The 16,579-nt window shown below is 41.4% G+C and overlaps 1 long non-coding RNA gene across 1 annotated transcript; it reads right to left on the bottom strand.

Annotated features, from left to right (window-relative positions):
• Positions 1 to 918: 918 nt before the first annotated feature.
• Positions 919 to 2,810, bottom strand: LOC123083665 (uncharacterized). Its single transcript, XR_006439352.1, has 3 exons — positions 2,637 to 2,810; positions 1,945 to 2,100; positions 919 to 1,080 (listed from the first exon to the last, which is right to left on the bottom strand). It is a non-coding gene; the product is annotated as an uncharacterized lncRNA (long non-coding RNA).
• Positions 2,811 to 16,579: the final 13,769 nt, after the last annotated feature.

Genomic DNA, 16,579 nt, shown 5'->3' with positions numbered 1-16,579 from the left:
CTGTAATGTGGGCAATTTGGCACTCTAGAAACAGAATCACCCACGATGGAGAGAAGCTTGATCCTCTTGCTACAGTGAGACACATCAGAGAAGACTTGGCGGTACTTGACATTCCTTCTTCACATGCATCGATCCTCCCCGGACATGGGTGGAGGCCGCCAGAAGGGGAGGTTGTCAAAATTAACACTGATGCGACTATAAACATGGACTCGAACAAGGCGGGAGCATGAGGTGTGGCACGTTCAGCCTCAGCTTTGTTGGGAGCTTGGAGTAAACCCTACGAATGGGATGACGGATCCTTTCATAGGTGAGACCCTGGCGCTTCGTGACGGTGTCATCTTTGCTAGCTTGCGGGGTTTCTCGCATGTGATAATGGAGACAGACTGCCTAGAGGTCGTAAACCTCTGGAACACTCGCCACAATAGTCTTTCTATAGTGGCACCTTTATTTTTAGAGATTGGAGAGCTAGCTACCCATTTTACTTCTTTTGTTATTCAACATGTAAGTAGATCTGCCAACGTACCGGCCCATCTCTGTGCGAAGCATTCTTGCTCGTTGATGGTTACCGAGAGTTGGACAGGTTCTAGACCTTCCTTCCTACTCACCAGCCTCTTGACTGATGATGCTAGGAGTTCTTTTGTTGAATAAAAGCTCTCAATTTGAACGCAAAGAAAAAAAGACGGGCCACCAGCTCTCATGTGTGGAACAAGTTTCATCGGGGACAGGCCACCAGCCCAAGTTTCAACATCGGGTGGGCTGTGGCTTTGCTCCGAGTCTTGTCTCTTATCATCACTAGTAAATGTGCACGTGCAGCGCACGTTATATCTGAGGAATTTTTTTCATTAGAACGCGCATATTCAATCAAAACAAATTAAATCCCCTCTTAAATCTGACCACAACTCACAGGAATTCAGTACACAATGGGTAAGAGCGTACACAAAAAGTCCAGTCACATATCTCTCGTAATGCTACTCCTTTAAATCTTCTATCAAAAAAACTACCATATGCCCTAGGATAACCACAATAGCTTGTACCTTTCACATGACATGATTCTTAGTTGGTTGTGCCTCCTCTAATTCTCTGAAGATGCAAAAAAAAAACAACGTCATGTATAAAGCTAGAATAATCAGACAATGAAGTTGTGCGAACTAAAAGCTAAAATAACTTACAACTCAAAACTACTCCCTCCGTTCCTAAATATCAGTCTTCTTAGAAATTTCAATATGCATTACATACGGATGTATATAGACTTATTTTAGAGAGTAGATTCACTCATTTTGCTCCGTATGTACTCCATATATGAATCTCTAAAAGACTTATATTTAGGAACAGAGGGAGTAAAAATTTGCAGGTTAAGAATGATCCTCATGACATATGATGGCCGCACCTTGAAACTAATTATTTGAATTAGAACATGCATTTGGAAAACAAAGAACTACTACACTGGAACATGCATTTATAAAAATACAATGATGCATCTGAAGAAAGAAATACTACTATACTGGGAATGCACTTGGAAAAATCAGTGCAACTTGCTTATCACGTGTAGAAGATGTGAATTTTAACAAGCAAGATATGGCAATAGCGTGAGCCTGGTCTCGACAAGTTAGACAAAGCCACAGATGCACTCTTCTTTCTCATTGCCTCATTTTAGCCAACATCTGAATGGGTTGCCTTGATACTTTGGCAAAGCCACTGCAATCTATAAAATAAATCCCTTGATGGTCACACTAACAAGTTTGCTCTTTATAAGCATTGAGTTTTCGACAGCCTCAAGAATAGAGAACACTACAAAGAGCTATTTTTGTCATGGATAATCAATTACATAGGCACTAATGAACTGCTGCATGCGCGCAATCAGTTTCAGTGATTGCACAAAACAAAAACGAAGGTGAATAAACATGCACATGGGCGCTTTGAAGGTAAGGGAAGCAATAACATCACCCAGTGCAGACAGTGACTTGTCGATGAAATTTGCCTCCTTAGACCTCTCCTTCTAATTCAGTTTTGGGCAAGCGGTCACTTCCAGCATGGTCAAACAACCATATGTGGGTTCTACTCCTTTGCCCAGTAAGCAAATGCCCACTCATGATGGTGACCCTAACCAAGATGCAAGTGAAACAGAAGTTCGGATGTCATTATCCCATTGCTAAAATATGCTCATTACTATGTCAAGTATGCTAAATTAAATAGAATTAGTTCAGTAACACATCTTGATTAAATCAACCAATGTATAGAGCCAACTTTCAGTTTCTGCCAGACACCTCTTGTACAGCATAAACACTTTGCTCTATGTTCAGAGTTGTCATCAAGAAGGACCCCAGTTTTTCAATATCAACTTCGAAGATACTCGCACCAAATGTTTTTCTAGAACAAATGAGCTTCTCTTCTCTAACATCATGAACCAATGAACAATTCTTCGAGAGCCCTATAACTAACACAGCTATTATCTGGAACAACTTCCATAGTGAACGTTTTCACTGTTCCAGTTTGCCCACATTGAAACCATACATCACTGACCTCACGACTGACAGATTCTTAGCGGTAAAATTCAATTTGCAAGAAGCTTTTCAAAATGCAGATTTTGATGTTCCACACACCATCTATTGTATTATTTTCTCATCCAAATTTCATACCATGCAATAAATAGGAGATAGAAGAATATAAGGAACATGCTTAGGCCTGCCTCTGTCATTCCCTCTCTGCCACTTCCCTTCTGTTGTACTCCTACTAGTGTTATGTAACATATAAGAACAATCTGCAGGGTGGAAGAACAAAATTACAGACGGGAAATAAAGTTTGATGCAAATATTCTAAAACTGCAAACATTATACAATGGCCAAGCTCTCTAATATTTTTTAGGGAAGAAATCACTCTTTTTCGGATGCGTGATGTGAGAGACGCATCAAACAAGGGTTTTACGACAAATTTGGACTAAAAAGTAAGTTTTTAGATATTTATACTACTATTAAAGAGGGATCTGTGGGGATGATCCGTCGTATTTCAAGCTCTGAAATGCGTCTTCCAAAAAAAATCGCGCGCTAAAATGAGGGCCATTGAATCGGCACTCTCTTGTCTCCCATTCTCCCTTCAAGCCTTGTGTCTTCTCCAGCAGAACCATATGCTGATCTGCATATCTACCACCGCCACATACACATACTGAACATTCAGATTAAGCTCAAGTTCCACTCATCACTCTTTTCGTAAAAGACAAAACGATCTGTTGTTCTAGGCTGCTTGCTATAGACAGAGGGGCAATACAAAGCTTTGTTTAGTTTAGGCACTTGCAGATAGCATGTGAATCTAGGAAGTGTCCTTACTTTACACTACACATGTTTTTTTTTAGAAAAGACGCTACATTTAGCAAGATGTTAAGTAAGATGAAGATCCACGCATGGACGGGTAGATTGCTGCACAAAAGCACCCGAGGGGCAAGAATGTGTACGAACCTGAAGTCCTGAATAACTCACAAAATTTATTTTGTTACGCTCTAGCGCTTCAGCCCAAGATCAACTCAAGTTTACTCTTCGGATAGTTCAGACAACTGACAAGTTGGTCACTCTACCGGTGCCCGACCAACAAGAACCCCACACATTCTAAATGTCATCGCAATCATAATGCCAACACATCTGTTCATAAATTTTGCAGTTCTATGTATAATCTGGACATACCATTTACAGTGGTGCCGAAGCTTTCCTGGCAGATTTGACAATTAGATTCACCAATCAGGTTCTTCATATAACTGAAGAGAAAAAAAGGCCAGTCACAATGTTGAATGGATAGATAATCATCTAGTAGCAATATCAACCAATTAACAGGACCAAAGAAACAGTAAGCAAACACTACAAAGTGGTCTTGATATATGAATAAAGCAGATCCGCTCGTCGATATGGTCGGGAAGGTCCGACAGAGCTCTGCTCCATGCCATGGCGCCTGCAGCGCGGAACGGAGAGATGGAGATATATTAGTGGGGAGTTGGAGGGCGCTGAGCGCAGCTTACCGGCAGAGGAGGTCGGCGGCGGCTTGCCGTACGGCGGGCGACGACCAGATCGAGGACGGGTCGACTCGCGGCGATGGGGAAGCACACGGGAAGGAAGGTGGGGCCTCTGTGAATTGCCGGCGGGGTTGCGGGGATTGGGAATGCGGAGCGCTACGAGGATTGGAAGACTACCGCGTCTGTTTGGCAGAACATCTGATCTGAGACGTTGATCTCGGTGACAGACTATTGATGCATTATGAATGGTGGGATGTATTTAAGTTAATTTGATTCGAGGGTTCTGATAATCCTGTGTACAGTTTACTGTGTGGCTTTAGGGGGGTTGATGTTTGCTTTTTTAATAGTAGTATAGAAAAGCCAGGTATGCTTGCAAGTTCCATTTTGCTTTTACATCCTGCCGAGTTGCATCAATGGACTCGTGCATGTGTGTGTGTGTGTGCGTGCGTGCGTGGGTGCATGCGTATGCGTGTGTGTGTCAGCCATGATGTGGCTGTATATGTGACACATGGCCTAAAAAAATCTACTCTCCACACACCCAATAGATGAATCCAAACGGTTAAAAAAGGCAAATTTCAAAAGAAGTCAACAACCGTGTGGCTATCACCATAGGGTCAGGAGTGGCGACGCACGACGAATATAATTGGGAGACAAAACAACGTGGGGCTATATGCCTTGAAAACGACCGAAACAAGCGACCCGTTAACTACTCCTTCTGTTTCTAAATATTTGTCTTTCTAAATATTTTAACAAGTGACTACATACAGAGCAAAATGAATGAATCTACACTCTAAAATATGTTTATATAGTTCCGTATGTGGTAGTACATTTGAAATTTCTAAAAAGACAAATATTTAGGAAAGGAGGGGGGTACTAATCTATTTATGAGAGCCGGATCATCACTACATGTAACTACTACGTTATAATGTGTTGAATATAAGATTATTAGGAAGTATAAGATAGACTAGAATTTTGTCGTGCCTTGTCTTGTACTATAAGTTGGTCATTGTACTCCTATATATATGCCCACGAGGCTCAAGCAATAAAATCAACAATTCCACCAATTCCTTTCTAATCCCTTCTAACATGGTATCAGTTTCCGGATTCTATCAATTGTCTCAATTGTCACGCCTAGGGGGGGGGGGCATCTGTTAACAAAGGTAGGTGAACTCATTGAGCCTGCTTCCAACAGTTGGGATGAAGACCTGATTAGACAAACTATGTGGCCAATAGACGTTCAAAGGATTCTATCAATTCCACTCCCGCAACATGATATGCCAGACTTCATTGCTTGGAGTTATACGAAACATGGTATGTTCTCACTTCGGTCAACTTATTCTATGGAGTGGGACCACCAGTATGGGAACAAATTAAAACACTCTAATGGTATGGGGCGAACCACGGTTAATCCTATTTGGAGTAAGATTTGGAAGTTATCTTGCCCGAAAAAAGTAAAAAAATTATATGGTGCACACACTACATGGAACACTCCCATGCTGGGTTACGCTCGCTAATAGACATATGAAGGTCCAGACCATATACCCCACTTGTTCTGAGGGTTTAGAAGATATAAAGCATATTCTTTTCCGTTGTAGTAAAGCAAAAGAGGTCTGGAAAAGACCGGGGATGGATGATATTATTGATAAAGCTTGCGAGATTTTCTTTGACTTCTGATTGGTTTGAGGAACCTTTAAATGAAATTGTAATACTCCTCACAAACGATGTACTATTTATTTCTAATGAATAAAGCTTGGTTTTTTCAAAAAAGAAAACTAGCCAGAGCAGCCGTATACAGTCTACGTGCACATCAATCAAGCAGTCTACCTGCTTGGTTGCGTGAGTTTTGCACGTACGTGTGCACAGCTACGGGGGGATTTGGTCTAGAGTTCTAAATCCAACATTTACTACTCCCTCCGTTTCATAATACAAAAGTGTTTTGATATTAGTGCAGTGTCAAAAAAAATTCTTATATTATGGGACAAAGGGAGCAAATCTAAGGGCATCTGTTAACAAAGGTAGGTGAACTCATTGAGCCTGCTTCCAACAGTTGGGATGAAGACCTGATTAGACAAACTATGTGGCCAATTGACGTTCAAAGGATTCTATCAATTCCACTCCCGCAACATGATATGCCAGACTTCATTGCTTGGAGTTATACGAAACATGGTATGTTCTCACTTCGGTCAACTTATTCTATGGAGTGGGACCACCAGCATGGGAACAAATTAAAACACTCTAATGGTATGGGGCGAACCACTGTTAATCCTATTTGGAGTAAGATTTGAAAGTTATCTTGCCCGAAAAAAGTAAAAAAAATTATATGGTGCACACACTACATGGAACACTCCCGTGCTGGGTTACGCTCGCTAATAGACATATGAAGGTCGAGACCATATACCCCACTTGCTCTGAGGGTTTAGAAGAAACAAAGCATTTTCTTTTCCGTTGTAGTAAAGCAAAAGAGGTCTGGAAAAGACCGGGGATGGATGATATTATTGATAAAGCTTGCGAGATTTTCTTTAACTTCTGATTGGTTTGAGGAACCTTTAAATGAAATTGTAATACTCCTCACAAACGATGTACCATTTATTTCTAATGAATAAAGCTTGGTTTTTTCAAAAAAGAAAACTAGCCAGCGCAGCCGTATACAGTCTACGTGCACATCAATCAAGCAGTCTGCCTGCTTGCTTGCGTGAGTTTTGCACGTACGTGTGCACACCTACGGGGGGATTTGGTCTAGCGTTCTAAATCTAAAATTTACTACTCCCTCCGTTTCATAATACAAAAGTGTTTTGATATTAGTGTAGTGTCAAAAAAAAATCTTATATTATGGGACAAAGGGAGCAAATCTAAGGGCAGTATGACGGTGCTAATAGATTATATCATGCTGAAGATCAGTTCAGATCAACTCGTGAAAAGTTGTCTGTTTTTCAGTCAACTCGTGAAAATTTGTCTGTTTTTCAGGAACGGTGATTATTCAGTTATATTCATGCTCCTTGCTGTTTCCTTTTTAAGCTGAGAGTATTATGATAACATGGTTTGGGAGGAGCGGGAGGACCAGTTCGGGGAGGCACAGGCCGACGCCGACTACAACCAGAACCTTCTCCAGGAGCATCTGCAGGCGGAGGAGCAGGTCGTCGCCTGCAAGGCGGCCGCAATGGACGCGGACCTGGCAGAACAGGAGTTGCTGCTCGAGTCCTACTCCTCCGCGCGCGATATCCGTCTCGCCCGCTGGTGGTATCGGCAGCGGGTGACGGAGGTGGTGGTCACCGACAAGGAGTGCGACAACGAGGCGGGCGAGGCGAGGCGTTGTTTAGCGAGACCGACGACGAGGAGGCCGCGCCCCAGCACCATGACCACGAAGAAGTTGGCACGTCCACGGGCGCCGCCGGCAGCGAGGAAGTGTAGTGCATGGTTGGTCGTCGCCGCTCGTGTCCCGAAGGCCACCGCTCATCCCCTCTCGTCAACGCCAAGCTTGGTGGGCTGAGCATCTTCGGCCGATTAGTTGCTTGGCGGTGACGTGGAGGTCGGACAGGTTCAGTTCTCAGGGCTCCAGAGGCGGAGGTTACAAAGGCGATGCTGGACAGCGCTGAGGTGAAATTGGAGATGACAAATTTCAGTTCTTGGGGCTGATGGCCGGACATGGGACCGGATGTCGGTGATCATTTAGATTAGATATTAATTATACTTCAGAGCCCGCCTGACACCGTTTTGATGTACTTATTGAAGACATTAAAATTGTACACATTTCCCACCTTCTCAAGCCATCAGCGTCCGCGACCGTTTGATCATAAACTTTGAGCATTTCCCGCCGTCAGATTTTCGTGAATCGCTCGTAATCTGCTTTGTTCGCTATTAATGATGGCTCACCGTTATGGGCCGCTGCTCCGGTCACTTTTTTGGGCACCTCGCGTTAAATTGGGCCTTTAGCAGCCTGCCCTATGCGTAGCTAGAAATAGAAAATGACTAAGGTGACCCTCGTTTTGTTCGCAAGGTGCAAAGGACCAAGGTCCCTCGGCTCCCACCCTTCGTCTGGCGGCTCTTTCCATGGGCGACTGAACTAGGTTATGCGGGAGCGAAGAGTCCCATGGCGATCAGAAGGATTCGGATTGACGCGCCTCACGCGAGCGATGGGGTCACGTCTCCGAGCAACACGACGGAGAGGTGGTGGGGAAAAACGAAGCATCGGTCGTGATTGGAGTCAACTCGCTAGTGATTGAAGATGCAACTCGTAGTTGATGCAGCCCATTACTGGCCACCGATAATTGCAGGCCCGTTACTACACCGATTCATCTTCGTCATTTACTCGACGCTCGTGTATATATAATCTCCACCGTGCAGCTGTTCGTTCCCCATTCCCCTCATTACATCAGTGCTTCCTCCGGCAGCCATGGCTGACATGTAGGTCGAGGATTCATCTTCCCCGTTCTATCAGTCCTCCTCTTTCTCTCATTCGAATTCACCACGTTTTAAATTTCTGGCATCTCTTTTGGTGGACCAGGAGATGGGAGGGACACCCCTATCTTCACATATTTACATTACATATTATATACTGGAGAGGTACACCCCCTATCTCGCGTTAAATTCATGAAGTTTGAAGCTTGTTTAGGAGTAATATTCATTAAGAGGTAACATTTTGATACTCTGTCATGTTTAGCATTGTCCAGTTAATTGTAAAAATTCACACACCAGTTGCCCTTGCCTTGTGTATGCTCAATTTGGAATCGTTCTTATGTGGTGTTATTAATGTAATTGTACCTTTTTCATCCTAGGTTGAACTTGCATGGTACATCAGAGAAGTCTCGTCATATTTCGCATGCACACATGCTGACCTTTTACTACATCCCCTAGCAGAAACTCCTCTACACCTGCATGAACCACTGAGCAAGGAATGAGATGTTTTTCAACTACTGATCATGTCGTCCCTCCTCTGATTTAGGTTCTAAAGTTGCCTCTGGTCCCCGTTCTGCGTTGTGCCCAATTGGGGTTTTTTTTACCCTGTGATCGTAGAACAATTGTTCTATGTTATTTTCATTAATATAAAATTATGTACAAAAGTATAATACATGGGGCGAATCACCCAATACCAGCTCTAGGCAACATAATCAAAAAATTACAGGAACTGTTAAATCCACTAATCTATCTTGTCGCCCTTGGCGTGCTTTGACCTGAGCTTGATGTGTTGCAGCCCTTCATCTACGTAGAATTTCCAGGTGTTCAAATGGGTGGTGCAGGTCTGAATATCTTATCATTCCTAACCATCCATATTCCCCAACAGCACAAGATAATGATCTCCAGTGCAAAGTGGCAGTTCCAGAAGAGATGAATTAATGTTTCTTGAGTTGCATCCGAACAGAGTGCACAGTTGTAATCAGGTAGGTACATCTTTCTTCTGTGAAGCATGTTACTTGTGCTAACTCTGTCATATAGTAGCATCCAAAAGAAAATCTTGTGTCTGAGTCTGCAGTTGGACTTCCATAACTGCCTGAAGATGGTGTGAGCTTCAGTCTTGTCAATGAGGTTGTTGTACATCTTCATTGATGAGTTTGTAGATGCCCAGATATATCCCCACTGGTCTGTCTCTTCAGTCTGCATAGTACTATGAAGTTGGTCTTGTAGGAGGTTGAATTGATTGAATGCTTGCCGTGAGAGTGGTCTTTGAAAACAAACTCTAGCTCTTGTTGCTCATGAATCTGTCCCAGGGTGATTTCCTTGTTGACGGCAAAGGAGAAAAGTTCAGGTAGCTTTTGTTGCAGAGGCATATCTGACCAATTGTCATGCCAAAACAGAGTGGTGTTTCCCTTTCCTGGTTTGCATATGGCATAAAGCTTGAAGGCAGGCAAGGTTTTTAGAATACCTCTCCACCAGAATGAGCCCACCATTTTGTCACTTGGTAGGAAATCTTGGTAGTAAGTTTCCCATATAATCTTAACCCAAGGTGTGTCAGCCTTATTAAAGAATTTGTGCTGGAATTTCATAAGTAGAGACTGATTGTGTATATGGATATCCACGGCTCCCAATGCACCATGTGATTTGGGTAAACAGACTTTCTTCCATGAAACCAGTACTGATCCTCTTTCCTGGGTACCAAATTTCCTCCAGAAACAATCCATAAGACATGTATTGATCTGCTTGACTATTGTGTTGGGTATCTAGAGGGTACACATGAAAAAAGTTGGCATGCTTGTGAAGACTGATTTGATGAGGGTCAGTTTGTCTCCAGAGGATAGCAAAGTGGAGTAGCTCAGAAGTCTTGATTCAATTCTCTTTCACATAGGGAGAAAGTCCACAATCTTTGGCTTAATGTGACACAAAGGGAGACCCAGATATTTATTTGGCAATGTACCAATATTCCATCCCAACAACTGTGATAGAGCATTCATATTGTCCAAAGGGGTATTAATAGAAATGAGAGTAGACTTGGAGTAGTTAACTTTGAGACCAGTGTATGCAGCATAGTGAAGCAAAATATTTTTAATGTGCTCCAGTTATCTACTGTCTGCTTTGGCAACCAGGATGGTATCATCAACATACTGAATGATAGGGAATCAAATGGTGACTGGATCAAGTTATTATGCATGGCTTCATTCATCATGGTTTGAAGGAGATCTGCAGCAATCACAAAGATGTGTGGTGATAGTGGATCACCTTGTCTTACACCCTTCTTGCATAAGAATTGTTTCCATATCACTCCATTAAGAAGAACTGAAGAAAACCCAGTCCCATAGATCATTTTGATCCGTAGAATCCATCTTGGTCCAAACCCCTTGGCTTGCATAATCTGAATGATGGTCTCATGGTTAAGCATATCAAATGCCTTTTAAAAATCTAACTTCAACAAGACCGGTTCTTTTTTGCTCTGGAAGCACTAGTGGATATACCCATAAGACCAAGCAAGGAAATCCTGGATGCATTTATTATTCAAGAAACCATACTGGTTGGTGTGGACCAATTTCAGGATAACGCTCTGTAATCTATTGGCCAGAAGCTTAGTGATAATCTTGAGTGTGAAATTGAGTAGGGATATAGGTCTGAACTCTGCTGGGCAAGTTGCAGCATCAACTTTGGGGATTAGAGTAATGAAGGAGTAGTTGATGCTTTGAATACTGACATTGCCAGAGTAAAAATCATGAATGAGTCTGTAAAAGTCATTGGCAATAATATCCCAACAAGCTTTGAGGAAAGCTGCATTAAAACCATATGGCCCAGGTGATTTATCTGATGGCATATGCATGATCACGTCATCAATCTCCTTATTGGTGAATGGGACTTCCAATTCAGATAGATCAACTGAAGAGAGTTGAAGATCATGTAGATTGAGTGGGTTATCAGAAGGGATGGAAGTACCCAATCTGTTTTTTAAGGCTCTGAAAAGAATAGCTGCTTTGGCCAGGTGATCATGGTGCTCTATTCCTGTTTCATCCCTGAGCATAGCAATACAATTATTTATGTATTTTATTGTGGCTTTTTCTTGGAAGTATTTGGTATTGGCCTCTCCCATCTTGATTTGTCTAATGGTAGCTCTCTATTTCCAATAAATTCTCTAATGCTCAAGTACTGTGTGCCCAATTGGGTGACGAGGTTTATCCTAATATTTTTGGTTGGTTTGTGGTTGTTTCAATTGAAAAGGGATACATTTATCTGATGAGGTGACGTTTCAGGCTCCAACCCGTGGTCAGGGAAGAGACGTGAGATCGTATTGAGCATGAGTGATCAGGTCGAGGGATCAATCCCTTTTGTGTTATCGCTAGCAAATAAGTTGACCTGTCTATCATGAGAAATTTCTCCGGTGCAATTTAATTTCACCTATTATGTACCTGGATGGCTAAGTTATTTTGTAACTGCTTACTCTAGGTGATCTCTCCCTACAGAGTTTTAGGATTCACGGGCATTGACTCATGAAGGCATATAACATGGAGCGACCAGTTAATACCGTTGGCATATCTTCTCCACTTGGTCATGTGTGCTCTTGGATCCCAGACTTCAGTCATATACTCTTATCACTGTGGAAATGCCCATGCTCGTAAGTTGTGAGCAGTTTTGCATACAGTTTGATCTCGAAACACATGGTTATTTGTTAATTTTTAAGTTTTGGATTTGTTGCTTGCTAAAAACCACACTCCCCTCGTGTGTATCTGGAGATGACAAACACTTATGATACGGTGTGTTTTGCATGATACAGTGTGTTTTGCATGTGCCTATGGTACATGATTTAGCGTCTTCGGTACCAAATTCTTTTGTCCTACCAATATAGTTCCCACTTTGAAGCCTTGGAAATCCTTGATGACTGTAGATAGCTTCGTGTAATAAGACTTAGTTTTTATATGGTGAAACTTGCCTCTGTAATTCTTTAGAGTTACGTTAGGTATGCAGATTGTATCCTGAACTGCCCACAAGTAAGACCTTGCTATTTCTTCTAGGTTTTGGAAGAGAAACTTGGTAGAGTTAAAAGGCATTTTGTACTGATGAATGCACAATAATTTAATCCTGATGGTCGGACTTATGTTCTTATTAATACATTATTTTGTATTTATATTCAGTCTTAACCACTTTCCTTTTGACACCGCACAATTCATTTTCAGATATGGATCCCGTAAAATTGGTACGACCCAAAGAAATAAAAAAGTAGTAACTTTTTGTAAAGCATACTGCATTTTCATTTTGGAATTTAGGTTCGAGAATGGAGAGATAGACTATGCATTTTTCTGGTTTCCAGGATAAGAGATAGCATCAGCCTGACAATAACAAGTCCAATCTCTTGATAAAATCATATGAACAACTAATTTGTGAGCCCCCTTCCACAAAAATCTATGAGACCTTGTATCAAGCACTAACCGTAACGGCATGTATCAAGCAACTCATAATTTGTTCTTGTGAAGTTGATGAAACTCAATTGAATTTTTCAGTTGCTCCTATGCAAATAAAGCCTAAATTCACATCTTTTGATATTGTTGGTGATTGTGAGAGAAAGCAGATGCATTGGAAAGTTTACAAAACTTAAAGCTAGAGAGAGCAAGTATGCAAGTAATGAAGCATTTCAATAGCCATAAATTTGGTATCTCTGATCAGTGATCACTACAAGGATATATATTATTGTATGTAGGAAGTGACCAATTCCCAGAATATTTTTGGGCCAAAACAGAGGTTTATTCTACATTGAAAGGATGCTATTTGTTGGAACTCCATGCCTGTTCTTAGCACAGTTGATACCAAAATTATCAAACCCCCCTTTTGTTGTTAAATTAGGCTGACAAGTGTTAATATTCTCACTTCACATTATGTTTATGCATGTAAGCAAACCTATTACATATAAGTAAACCTTAGTCTATTGTTTTGGATGGCACTCCCTCTGTAAAGAAATATATGATCATTTAGGTCACTACTTTAGTAATCTAAACGATCTTACATTTCTTTACAGAGGGAGTATAAGCTATGTAAATTCTAGTGCTTAATATAATGCTAAGCAACTTCAGAGATGAGCATGAGCTATTATATTGTTCTGCTGGATATGAAATCGAGTTCGCAATTTCGAGCCCACGATAACTTAGATGTTGCCATTCCAGCATCTCGATTTTGTGCTCCTATACCCGAAGCTTAATGTGAAATACTAAGTATCTCAAATATTTCTACTGTCCAATTAGCCTATATATTTATGAAATTCCTCTCCAATTGCTACTCCCTTTGTAGACAAATATAAGATGTTTTGGATATTTCAATATGAACTACATATGGACTGAAATGAGTGATCAAACACACTAAAATGTGTCTATATACATCTGATTCACATAAAAGTTAAAAACATCTTATATTATCAATAGAAGGAGTAACAAATATAATGGTCGGGCGCGGCAATGTGCGTCTTCATGGTCTAGTTTGTAATGAAATCCTTCATGTTTATATGAAATCCGACTGTGTTTATGTGAAATCCTGAATAATTAAGATTTTTTGATGCGTATTTATACAAATCAGGCAATATTCATTCATACTTGGATAATTTTTTACATAAAACTGAATGCTTATGTAAACAAGAGCAAATTCATTGCATTTCGACATATTTCAACCAAAACAAACTCAAAACGTAGTCTAAATGTCTGTCGACACCTGTTCCCCATGTCTGGCCGGCCACAGTGGCGAGTCCAGTAGCTAGGCTTAAACAGGCTCTAGCCTACCCTCAATTTTTTTTAAAAAAATTACTACTACACTTCATCTCAACCCAGCAGCCAAACGCGCAACACATCGAACAGCCGAACTGCCCAAGTGCTGAGTGCCCGTAGCGAACAGCAGCACATCTCCAGGGCACAACCGCACGAGACCGAGACGCCGCATGCTCCCTCAACCGGACATAGCATTGACCGGCAACGAACCAGCCGATAAGAGAGCCTACCGGAGCAGCTGACCAGGGATCCGACAGCGGCGACGGGCGGCTGGAGCTCCATGCCAACAGCAAGTCGCGCCCAGCCAACCCATCATGGCTGCACCCTGCTCCGATGGTACTCGCCGGCCGGCGACCACCCTACAGTTCACTGGCTTTGCCTTGGGTGAATGGTGAACGGAGGAAAGAGACTTGAACAACTCTGCAACCTGCAGGCTAGCAGCTCTCTTGTACCAAATTGGCAACAAAAGCAATGGGTAATTTGGTTCAGGATTTAATATTGTCTTTGCATATTGTCTATTGTAAGTTTGCATAGTGTGTACACAAATCATTTATCTCAAGCTTTGCAAAGAAAGAATCAAAATATCGTTCAAGCCATGCGTTTGATCTTGGATGTAAAAGAAAGATACATGTTCCTACTTTCTAGTAGTATTCTGGGAAAGTTTGAGCACATTTGAACAAATGAATTAGGAGATAGTGGCTATTTTGCTAGCAGATTGAAAATTTGGTTCAAAATTAATTATTTTCCAAAACTTTAAGTAACAACTACATGTTTGCAGTAGTAATGTGGAAAAATCTCAGCTTATTTAAAAAAAGAATTACGAGATGATGTTTTTTTCTTAAAACGAACGTTTCATTTTTTCGCCGTGAACTTTGAGCCCACCGTCCACTTTCGTCCTGGATTCGCCACTGGCCGGCCATGAGTGTCGCGATCTGAAGCTCACCACCTCCATGAAGCCGGTAAGAGGCCAATTGGCCGACACCCGACGATAATGAGCCAACTGACAAGTTTTATTGTGCTACATGTGTAGTGCTACAAACTGGCTACCAAGGAAACTAACCAGTTTTATTACAAGAGTGGTATTATTAATCCAAATACTCGGTAAACATATTTTATTACAATAATAATATGAACAAATAATATATTATATTATATTAATGATTGCACATATTAATTTCATCATTGATTATAATAAACTTTAATACTTGTTTATATAGATTTTTATCAAACCACAATTTTTTTTAATATCATTTGATTACATCCTTTTCATGGTTAAGAATATCTCCACATTAATAAACAATCTTAGTTATGATTTTATGTTTTTGTAATATCTATCATTACAAAATATGAACTGATTGTGCAAGATTTGAACTATTTTCTTGTCAAATCTACATTTTTTTTGTCTTTGATACATTGGGCATTGAAGAGATATTTATACTCTATCTTATAATTATGTGGAAAATAAGAGACAACAAAATCATGCTCAAATTAATTTGTGATACTCACATGAAATAGTGTATGTATTTATCTCTGTATATTTAAATATCTTGGTAGATATGTCTAACCCTGGTGCCTTCAGAAATATGCGAATAGCAGTTTCTAATTTATGATCAAGGTATACATAAATTCTAGAGTGTATTTTTCATGAGGATGTTGTCGTTGAATCATTAACATGTTACGTAAAATTTGTCTCGCATGTTACAATGTTCATATAACTATGTATTCGGATAGTTCTTAATACAATAAATACATTTTAAAAATAACGAACAATTCTGGTGACAACTAATGCACTACTACGAGTAAGCCAAAGCGGAAGAAAAGCCTACCTGGGTATAGTGCATAATGCATATCCAACTCCTGGTACTCGCATTATTCCTGGATTTATTTCAGGATTTCCGGCGATGCGCTTTCAGTGGGAGGAGACGTTCCCATCGACGACGAGGCGCCTACGGTGACTTCGTAAATCTCAAGATGATATGACGGCTCAGTCTTTCGGAGGTGCTCATAGGGGTAGGGTGTGCGTGTGTGCGTTCATAGGGATGAGTGTATGCGCGTGTATATGAGCGCTTGTTTTTGTACTGATGCTCAAAAAAAAAACTAAGTGCGACTCCCAAACGGAGAAACCAACAAGCGGGTGCTACAGCAGGTGAACACGTTGACAACGGCCGCGGCAATGCTTCAACGGCCGCGACAATGCTTCGACGACCACAACGACGAGGCTTGCGGTGGCGTCATTGGACGACCGTGCACATGATGTGAGGCGTGCTTCAATGATCGTGACAATGATTTGATGACCATGACAACGTCGATGGTTGTAGCAATGCACTACAAGGAGGCGTGTCATGACGGTGTCGACGACCTGGCCATGCCGCGAGGCATACTTCAATGATCATGACAATGCTTCGACAACCACGAGGACGTCAACCGCCAG

Source organism: Triticum aestivum, chromosome 4A (genome assembly GCF_018294505.1).
Source record: "Triticum aestivum cultivar Chinese Spring chromosome 4A, IWGSC CS RefSeq v2.1, whole genome shotgun sequence".
NCBI lineage: Eukaryota > Viridiplantae > Streptophyta > Magnoliopsida > Poales > Poaceae > Triticum > Triticum aestivum.
This window is presented reverse-complemented; position numbering and strand designations above follow the sequence as displayed.